At 47.7% G+C, this 8,615-nt stretch overlaps 1 long non-coding RNA gene across 1 annotated transcript; it reads left to right on the forward strand.

Annotated features, from left to right (window-relative positions):
* The first annotated feature begins 1,592 nt into the window (after nt 1–1,592).
* On the forward strand, nt 1,593–3,050 carry LOC133270012 (uncharacterized). Its single transcript, XR_009743645.1, has 2 exons — nt 1,593–1,841; nt 2,793–3,050. It is a non-coding gene; the product is annotated as an uncharacterized LOC133270012 (long non-coding RNA).
* The last annotated feature ends 5,565 nt before the right edge of the window (nt 3,051–8,615 follow it).

Raw genomic sequence — 8,615 nt, forward strand, 5'->3', positions numbered from 1 at the left:
AATTCCCCAAACGGAATAATTTAAGACTTTTTTGCATAGCTTGATGGCTACAGAAGTGGCTGCACATCAGCTTTCTAGAAGGTTGTGGATATTCTCACAAAACACATATATATACAATGGGACGGACCATACTCAGGTCATGCTTACCTCTAGAAGAATAAACGCTTGTTTTGCAGGGTGCTTTGCCACAAAATAACGAACAAGCACTAAAGGAAAACGTAATACGAGGATCAGCAACCTGACAGGAAAAAGGAAAAGCAGGAAAGATCACTACTGTGACATCCAGAGAACATGTTCTGACTAAAGACTGCAGGACAGCTGCTGCAGCATCTGCATTTGCACACCACAGATTAAAATGAAAAACCCTGCACTATCATCTCCTCCCAGTTACTGGAGCATGGCCTTGCCCTTTCCTCTGTGCTTGGGTCAGGCTGCAGTGATTGCGTGACATGGCTTTTGACAGCAGGATGAAGGTTTAGCTGGTACAACCTACCCTGACCTCCTTGGCACCAGGCATTACCAATGAGGGGCTGATGGCTGATGGGCACAAGCTGCAAATTTCCCCCAGGTGATGGCTCTGAACAGCACTGGTGATGCACATGGGCAGAAACATGAATCTAAGGAGGGGCAAATTCCCAACAGGATCTTTCTGTCTCCTCACAGTTCTCTAGGACCAGCATCAATCTGTTTTCTCTGCAGCTATGCAAAAGCACAGTTTTATTTAGTAATGCACTAGCTGGCTTATCTGTTCTGCTGTTACCTGCTTGCCTGTGATGCCTCATGGCAGGAGATGCCAGAAGGGCTGCTGCATCCTGAGCCCTGCAGAGGCTTTTAATGCAGCATCTCACTTTACTGAAGGCCAGAAGGAGCGAGCTATTTATTCACTGATTTGTCATATCAGTCATACGTGGAGAGCAAGATCTCAGCCAGGTTCAGGACTGGGTGTACAAACACCCTTTAAGCAGCAGCTCATGGTCCAAAGGTACTAGTCTAAGCAGACCAGCCAGACAAACCATTAGAGACAGTGAAGTTCTGAGAGGGTTTGTCTCCAGTTTGCAGCTTAGAAGTTTATTTAGTTCCCTGCAGAGAACACAGGAAACATTTAACAAGACTGGGATTTGAATTTATGTTGCTTGACCCTTGCTCTAAGACCAGCATGAAGGCCACCTACAAATCGGAAGGGATAATGAGCACAGAATTAAAACCAGCCTGGTTTTGCCCAGTGCTGTTACACGCCACAGCACACCTCTGGGTGCCAGCATCGGGTGCTGAGTGGCACCGCGGCAGGAGAGTGATGGCAAAGCAATAAATCTCTTGAGACATAAATTACCATTCACAGTCATAAAATGACAAGAGTCAGCCATAAAATAAAGAGATCTTACTTATGATGGATGTGGCTCAAGCAGAGCTTTCTGCTGCCTGCAAATCAGAGCATATGGGTACTTTAAAAGAATCCTCCAGTTGTTTATGTAAAGATCCCATTGAGGGTAACTACAGGATTCTGTTTCTAAAGAAGAATTTGCTTAGGATGACATTTGGCCCCTGTTGCTCACCAAGCCTGGACAACAGCTACTTGTCACCTGCATTGGTGACATCACCCACTGCTGTGTCACAGTGGCATCTGCTGTGGACCATCTAGTCCAACCCCACCTGTCAAGGCACGACTCCTTGCCAAGGCAGGGATGCTGCCTTGAGATGCTTGTTGAGGTATATTTGGCTGCAGTATCAACTACAGCCAGCGAGAGTGCCCAGAGCAGCTTTACTCACCTTGCTCCTATGTGCAGAGTAGCCCAGAGCCTCCATACATCAAAGTTTTATACTTCTCTTCCAGTGTTTCCAAGGTTGGCTGCACACAGGCCTCTGTTGCTCTTGCAGGACGAAGGCTCTCCGAGACGTGCTTGCAGTCACCAGGGGACTTTGCTTTGTTGGACTGAGGACTACAGCTTTGCCAATAGCCTTTCCTGCATGCCAAGCTGTAAAGAACTCTTTGTAGTAAGATAGGATTTTACTTCAGGCTGTTGCCAACTCATGGAATAAGCAAAACTATTGGAACATCTACGTTGAATGATTTTTCTACCCAAACTGAATAAGAATCTGCAGTTATGAGGCTTAAGCAACATCCTTCAATATGTGTCTTGAAAACAAATTACTTACACGGTTTTCACAGCAGCAGGTACTGAGTGTGTTGCTAGACCAGCCTCTAGCCAAGCAAAGTGTCTCTCTCACTGCAGTTTTGATTTGGCTTTTGAGGAGAAATGTTTTTTTGTGCTATATATTTCGAGCCTGGTGGGACTTGATGTGTAGTTTTTTCCTCTCTGTCATCTGGTCTGTCGGATGCTGGAACCCATGGAGGACTCCAGCCTGGGTTTTGCACAGTGCCAATTTCACCCCTGCGATTCTACCCTTTGTCTGTTTTCCTCCCTCTCACTGACAGAGGAGGCAAAGGTATTGTGTCTGTTCTTCCTCACTCCTGCAGCTCCTGCCCAACCAGGGGAGTTCAGCGATGACTTCAAGGAAAGGCCTTCGGCAGCTTTTCTTCGTTAGTTCTGGCTCCAACTGTGGTGAACCAGGCACAGAGCCCAGCTGCCATCTGCAGCTCCTGCTGCCGGGCCGGGAGCTGCCTTCCATCTGCAGGGCCCACGGGACTGGTGTTCACAGCCTCAGCAGCGAGGTGGGATGGAGCTGGACCAGAATTGCCTCTTTATTCATGTGACGGCATGTTTAGCCAAAACAAGGACGCAGAGGGTAGCTGCAGGGGGTGCCTGAAACCCCTCGTTTCTCCTTCCTTGCAGGGAGGACAAGGTCTGCCACGGCGTGGACTAAGGGCCAGGCTAAGCACAGCCGTGTGCTGCATGAGTGAAATGCACCAAGACAGATCACAAGTTCCCTCTTTGCAGGGTACCAGGGCTTTAAAAATTCATCCTGTTTCTCTCATTGCGTATTCAGTACCTCTGTACGCAATAGCTGCATTCAACACAGCCTAAAACATCTCTTTACAAGGTGTGGGAGCTGTCAGTTTAATCTAGTTAAAAATAAAAGGACTAAAAATGGCATTTTTGAAGCATCTGCAGCAGAATGTACAACACATCGTCAGCTTTGCATCAACACTGCCAGTGCTAGTACCACTCTTGCCTTGGTAGTGACTCCATGCAGTGAGCAGCATACCCACACTGACTGTTCAATAGCTCTCTAGTTCTCAGAGGCAATGGATCATCAGTGGCATCAGAGACTTCTAAAATTGGTTCAGACTATTAAAGGAAGGGCAGAGGCAGAGAGAGGAATGACAAAGTGACAAGCTGGTGACATGTTCATTCAGCTCCTCTTTCTCTACAAATGAGGAAGTGTGTAACTGAACTTAACAGGCACTGCAGAAAAAAAGGCATGTAGAGACCACTAATAATGAATCACCCAAGAAAGGAGTGTCCAGCAATGAACTTTCTGGAGAATGAGTATCTCCTATTGATACTGGGTTATCCCTTATGCAGACCATACAGGGGTTGTGTTCCAGTGATGACCCCTACACCAAAGATTTTGCAAACTCTTGCAAGGAAAATCAGATGGGGCTGGGGAGATGTGCACATTGCTTGCAGAAAGAGTGCTAGCACACCCACAGTGTCGGATTCCTGTTGACTTTGGCTCACTGTGTTCAGGGAATGGCTGCTCCTCAAGGGCTGGGCACTTGGGAGGAAGAGACATTTTATTCCTTCCCAGTGATTTACAAGCACTTGAGCTCTCTCTGGCCACAAATGGCACTGGTGCTGCAAACAGGCAAACCATGACAGGCAGCAGTTTGCAGAAATGGTAAGTTTCCCTGTTATATTAAACCCACTGCTGTCTCCTCACCTCTTGCTTGTCTCTGACGTGCAGCACATACCTCTTGGGCTGCTCCAGGTCTGGAGTTAGGGCTTCCTGCCACAAGCTCTGTCCACCCCTTCCTTCCCACCAGCCTCTTGCTCACCCTCCCCAAGCACTCCTGCCCACTGCCTCCTTCTCAGCAGTTACTTATCAAAGAGCAAGCTGAGTTGCCAAATGGGAGTGAATAGACGTTAACACTAGAATATTTTCTAGCCCTTAAGGCTCTGATCCTGTGGTTTGTACTTACGTGAAGGCAGCAGGAGCAGTCATGTATTTGGGGACTGTGGGATGGGGCCCTGAGAGTGCCGTGCACCCCTTTCATTGCTGTGCAGAGGCACAAAGTCCCTTCCAACACAAACTATTCTATGATTCTATTATAAAAAGGCACTTAGCAATTGGCCAGCCATAGTGTGCCAAGACTCAGCCTTGCAAAGAAAGAGTGTAACTAAGTGATCTCAAACAGGGGTCAGGCTGCACAGTATATTTTGGTCAAGTACTAGGAAGATGGAAGTGATGATTGAGAGGCTTATAAAACTAGACTATAGGGTATATTAAAGTATAGGGTACATATTCATATGAGTGAAAAAACAAAGGGTAAAGGTGAGGAGGTGGCAGGGCAGAGCTCTGCCTGTGTGTGTGATAGGGTGCACCTGCATGCTCACTCTTGTTCCTTTTTTGTCTCATCATTTATTCATCACAAAGTGCTCTTCAGCATCTCTCTCTTCAGTTTGGGGGAATTATTTTACTGCATCTTCAAACCACTTAAGTAATGCTCATTTCCAGCTGAAAGGTGGCGAGGAACTAGAGGTGGGTGTAGCGCTGTGCACCAAGTGCACTGACCTACTGGGGGGACACTCTCGAGTAGGGAAAGTATCTTCTTCAGACTTTGCCCTTATGCCTCCCTGTGCTGATCCCTCAGAGCACCATCTCCACCTGTGGTGGATGTACCTCTATAGAAGTACATCCCCACTGACCCCTGCCTGCACCACTGTGCCTGCAAAATGCCCCTGTGGTTTTGGCTCTGCAGTAGGGCCATGCTCCAGCATTTGACACTTGGGTTTGCAGCCCCACATCAGTGCCCTAGGATGGGGACCCTGTGCAGAGGACATCCAACATAGCCGGCAGAGCCTTTATGGCGTCCTGTCATCCTGATCATTATTCCTCCCTTTGCACAAACTCACATGTATGGGAGCCTTGCAAGCAATGCATCCCCTTGCCTGGGGTCTGATTTATTAACTGGCAGTACCAGCAAGAATGTATTCCTTTTCCCTTCTCTGTCTCGGTCCCCTCTGCCACAGGGTGCTGGTCTATGCAGTGCTGTGTGCCCTCTCCTTCTCCCTTTCTTCATGTGGCTCCAAGGAGACCACCCCAGGAAAACCCTGGTCTTACTGATGTAGAAGGGTGAACACCCCATATGTTTTCCTTCACTTTCCCTGTTTCTGAGGAGGCATCGTACTTCATCACCATCAGTGAAATCCTGCAGCAGTGCTGGCTTTCTATCTGCAGTGGCCCCGAGAAGCAGCCTGGTGGCACAAACAAACGCCTGCAAAAGTTTCCAGCATGTACTGTGTTTAGGTCTGGGGCTCCCAACACGGGAAGGATGTGGAGCTGTTGGAGCAAGTCGACAGCAGGGTCATGAAGATGCTCAGAGGCTGGAGCATCTCTCCTGTGAAGAGAGAGGCTGAGAGAGTTGGGGGTGTTCAGCCTGGAGAAGAGGCTCAGGGGAGATCTTAGAGCAGTGCCTAAGGAGGCCTAACAATAAAGCTGGAGAGTTACTTCTCAGAAGGGCATGTAGGGATAGGACATATGGGAATGTCTTTAAACTGGAAGAGGACAGGTTTAGATTAGACATCAGTAAGAAGTTCTTCACTGTGAGGGTGCTGAGGCACTGGCACAGGTTGCCCAGAGAAGCTGTGGATGCCCCATCCCTAGCAGTGTTCAAGGCCAGGCTGTTGGATGGGGCTTAGATCAACCTGGTCTAGTGTGAGGTGTCCCTGCCCACAGCAGGAGGTTGAACTGGTGGAGCTTTAAGGTCCCTTCCAACCCCAAACTTTCTATGATTCTATGCTATTAGCCTAATCCTCAGCAACATAGAACACATTTGAGAACAAGGTCATTGACCTGGAGGCCACGACAGAATAGTTTGGGTTGGAAGGAACCTTTTAAAGTCATCTAGTTAAACCCATCTGCAATGAGGATTCCCCCAGTCACATCAGATCCCCACTGCAACACCAGGATTTGACGATGGTCTTCAGCAGTGACCTATTTCTGAAGCCACAGAAGACAAAAAATAACCCAAACCATGGTGTAATGCACATGGATCATGGTATATTATCTATGGCTTCCTGATCACAGCCAGCAGTTACATTATGGACATAAAAACACATCAGGCTTCTATAATTATAAGACTATGAGGGAACTCAAGAAAATACAGAGGATACTTTACAGACTTAGAAAATACATTCCTTAGTTGAAATGCTCATTAATAAAACTAATGGACTGGCATTAATTACAGGAAATTGGCTAATCTCTGTGCAAGTTTTTATCCTATTTCTAAGCATTATATTTCAAAATCTAAGTTCTCCAGTGGCTTTTCTGCCCTCAGTGGATCTGAAACACTGTCAACAGCAGGGAAGGAGAGCAAGAAGATGGAAGAGCATCTGTCATGGAGCATCTCCTGCTCCAAAATGATAAAAAGAGCACATAAAATGCACTGCAAAAAATCACAAAATAGCTTTCATGGAATGAGCTGGTCTCCACCAGAGAAGAGCTTCCACCTTAGTAAGGTTTCACAAGTTAATGAACCCAAAATGTGGTCAAAAGCCATCCAATTCAGTGAGATATTTCCCTCCTGGACTATAGAGAAAAGCTTTACATTCAGTCTCAAGTCCCATTATGAACTTGCACACAGGTCCTCCCAGCATGTGTGTTCAACCCTGAAATGTGAAATGGGTGGAGGTGACAGGAGCGGATGAATCTTTCTCCTGCTGCGTTCCCCGTGCTTTCCCTGAGGGGCTGGCTTTGGGACAAGAGTTCCCAGCATCTTTTGTGAGCCCATCTCACCACCATCTCATCTAGAGGCCAGCCACCAGCCATCAGCTAACCAGAGATGGCCCCTGCCTGAGATCACACCTGACAACTCTGTTCCCAGAGCCAGGAGATGAACAGAAAATGCAGCGGCAGCAAATAACTTCTACAACCTACAGAGCTGGCGAATGTGTCAAATGCATTTTGGTATGGAACCCTTGCTTGAAATTAGTGATCCAAATGGGATTCAACTTGTTCCTTATTAAGGGCTAAGGGCAAGCTTAACATTTTAGTATTCATTCACACATGAGCTGGATGGACTTAATGAGTAATTGCTGTATGCAGCACTTTCCCAAATCATGCATTATTAAAATCCCACAACTGGAGGAACAAAAATAGATGGAGCTTGCGCACCCATCCTGGTCCAGCTGCACAGCAGGAGGGGTGGCTTCTGCAGCTCCACACCTTTGCCCCACACTAAAGCTTCAGTCCTCTTTCCTGGCCTTTCCTGGGTGAAATCCCAGAGTTTACCCCCTTACCCTTTTGCACTTTATTGCTGCCTTGAAAGGAGAGAGGTGATCCTTGCCTTATCCCAGATTTCACTCTGGGAGTGGGGACTGAGGGAAGGCAAGGAGGAAGCCAGGAGCATCCAAGCCACAGGTGGTGTTTTTCCCACTGCCTGCTTTGAAGAAAGTCCTTCAGAACCAAAGATAACTGTGCAGACCTGCCTGCCAAATGGGGAGCTTGCCAGAAGGCATTTCTCTTTGTGGATGCTGCCCAGTCCTGGGGTGACCTGCAAAGCACGAGCCAAGCCCTGCCTGCAGGAGCAGCCCTGGCTCACACTTTTCCTGACACTTACTTAGTGTCGCTGTCCTGCAAAGAGGCAGTGCAGCATACAGCCGTCATCTTCAGGTTTTGCCTGTGCAATCAGCAAGCTGTCAGGGCTAGAAAATCGGCCTCAGGAGCTGTGTATTTCATGTAATTGGGCTGCTACGTTATAGCACAGTAAAGCTATGTTGCTGTCCCTGCCTGCTGGGTAAGTCGTTGGCAGGGGACCACACATGGTGTATAAAATGTCTTGGAAGTCCTTTAGAGAAGGCTGTGGCAGTGTCACTTCAGACCCCACATCAATATGAGAACTAGCTAAGGAAAAGCCTTGAGGTTTAAAAGCACCACACACACCAATCAGGGTATAAAACAAATGCAAGCCCAAGAAGAGTATCCCATTGGTCAAAATTCATGCTCCACATTAAACAGCGACTGCAACACTGCAGGAATAAGCCCTGTTCCACTTCATTAAGCTATACAAGTCCTTTGTTCTTCTGTCACTAGGGGATACAGCTCTATGGAAAATCTGGTGTCATGCCAGCATGATTGCATGCTTCTTCCAGAGTAGAAGATTCTAGAGTGTGGACCATGGCAGATGTGGCCACTAAAAGGTGCTGCCCATCACAGCCCCAGTCAAAACATCACAGGTTAAACAACCGTAAGGGAAACCGTGCAGCTGGTGAGCCCTTCACACAGCGTGTGTTTTCAAGGACATTTCAACTTGTGCTCCTGTATATTGACTTAGTGAGGTTGTTGTGCTTCTGAGGAACGAACAGACAAGCAATCTCCTAAACCCATTGCACAACCCCTCACAAGGCTGTGGATGGGCCATTTTGAGAGGCATCAGTGTAGCCCTCAGGGTAGTGGAGTGGGCAAGGACAGACAAGGGGACAAGGGAACACCAG

The sequence above is a fragment of the Pezoporus flaviventris genome, unplaced genomic scaffold (genome assembly GCF_033815535.1).
Source record: "Pezoporus flaviventris isolate CSIRO_AGI_PZ_B2104156 unplaced genomic scaffold, CSIRO_AGI_Pfla_v1 ptg000016l, whole genome shotgun sequence".
NCBI lineage: Eukaryota > Metazoa > Chordata > Aves > Psittaciformes > Psittacidae > Pezoporus > Pezoporus flaviventris.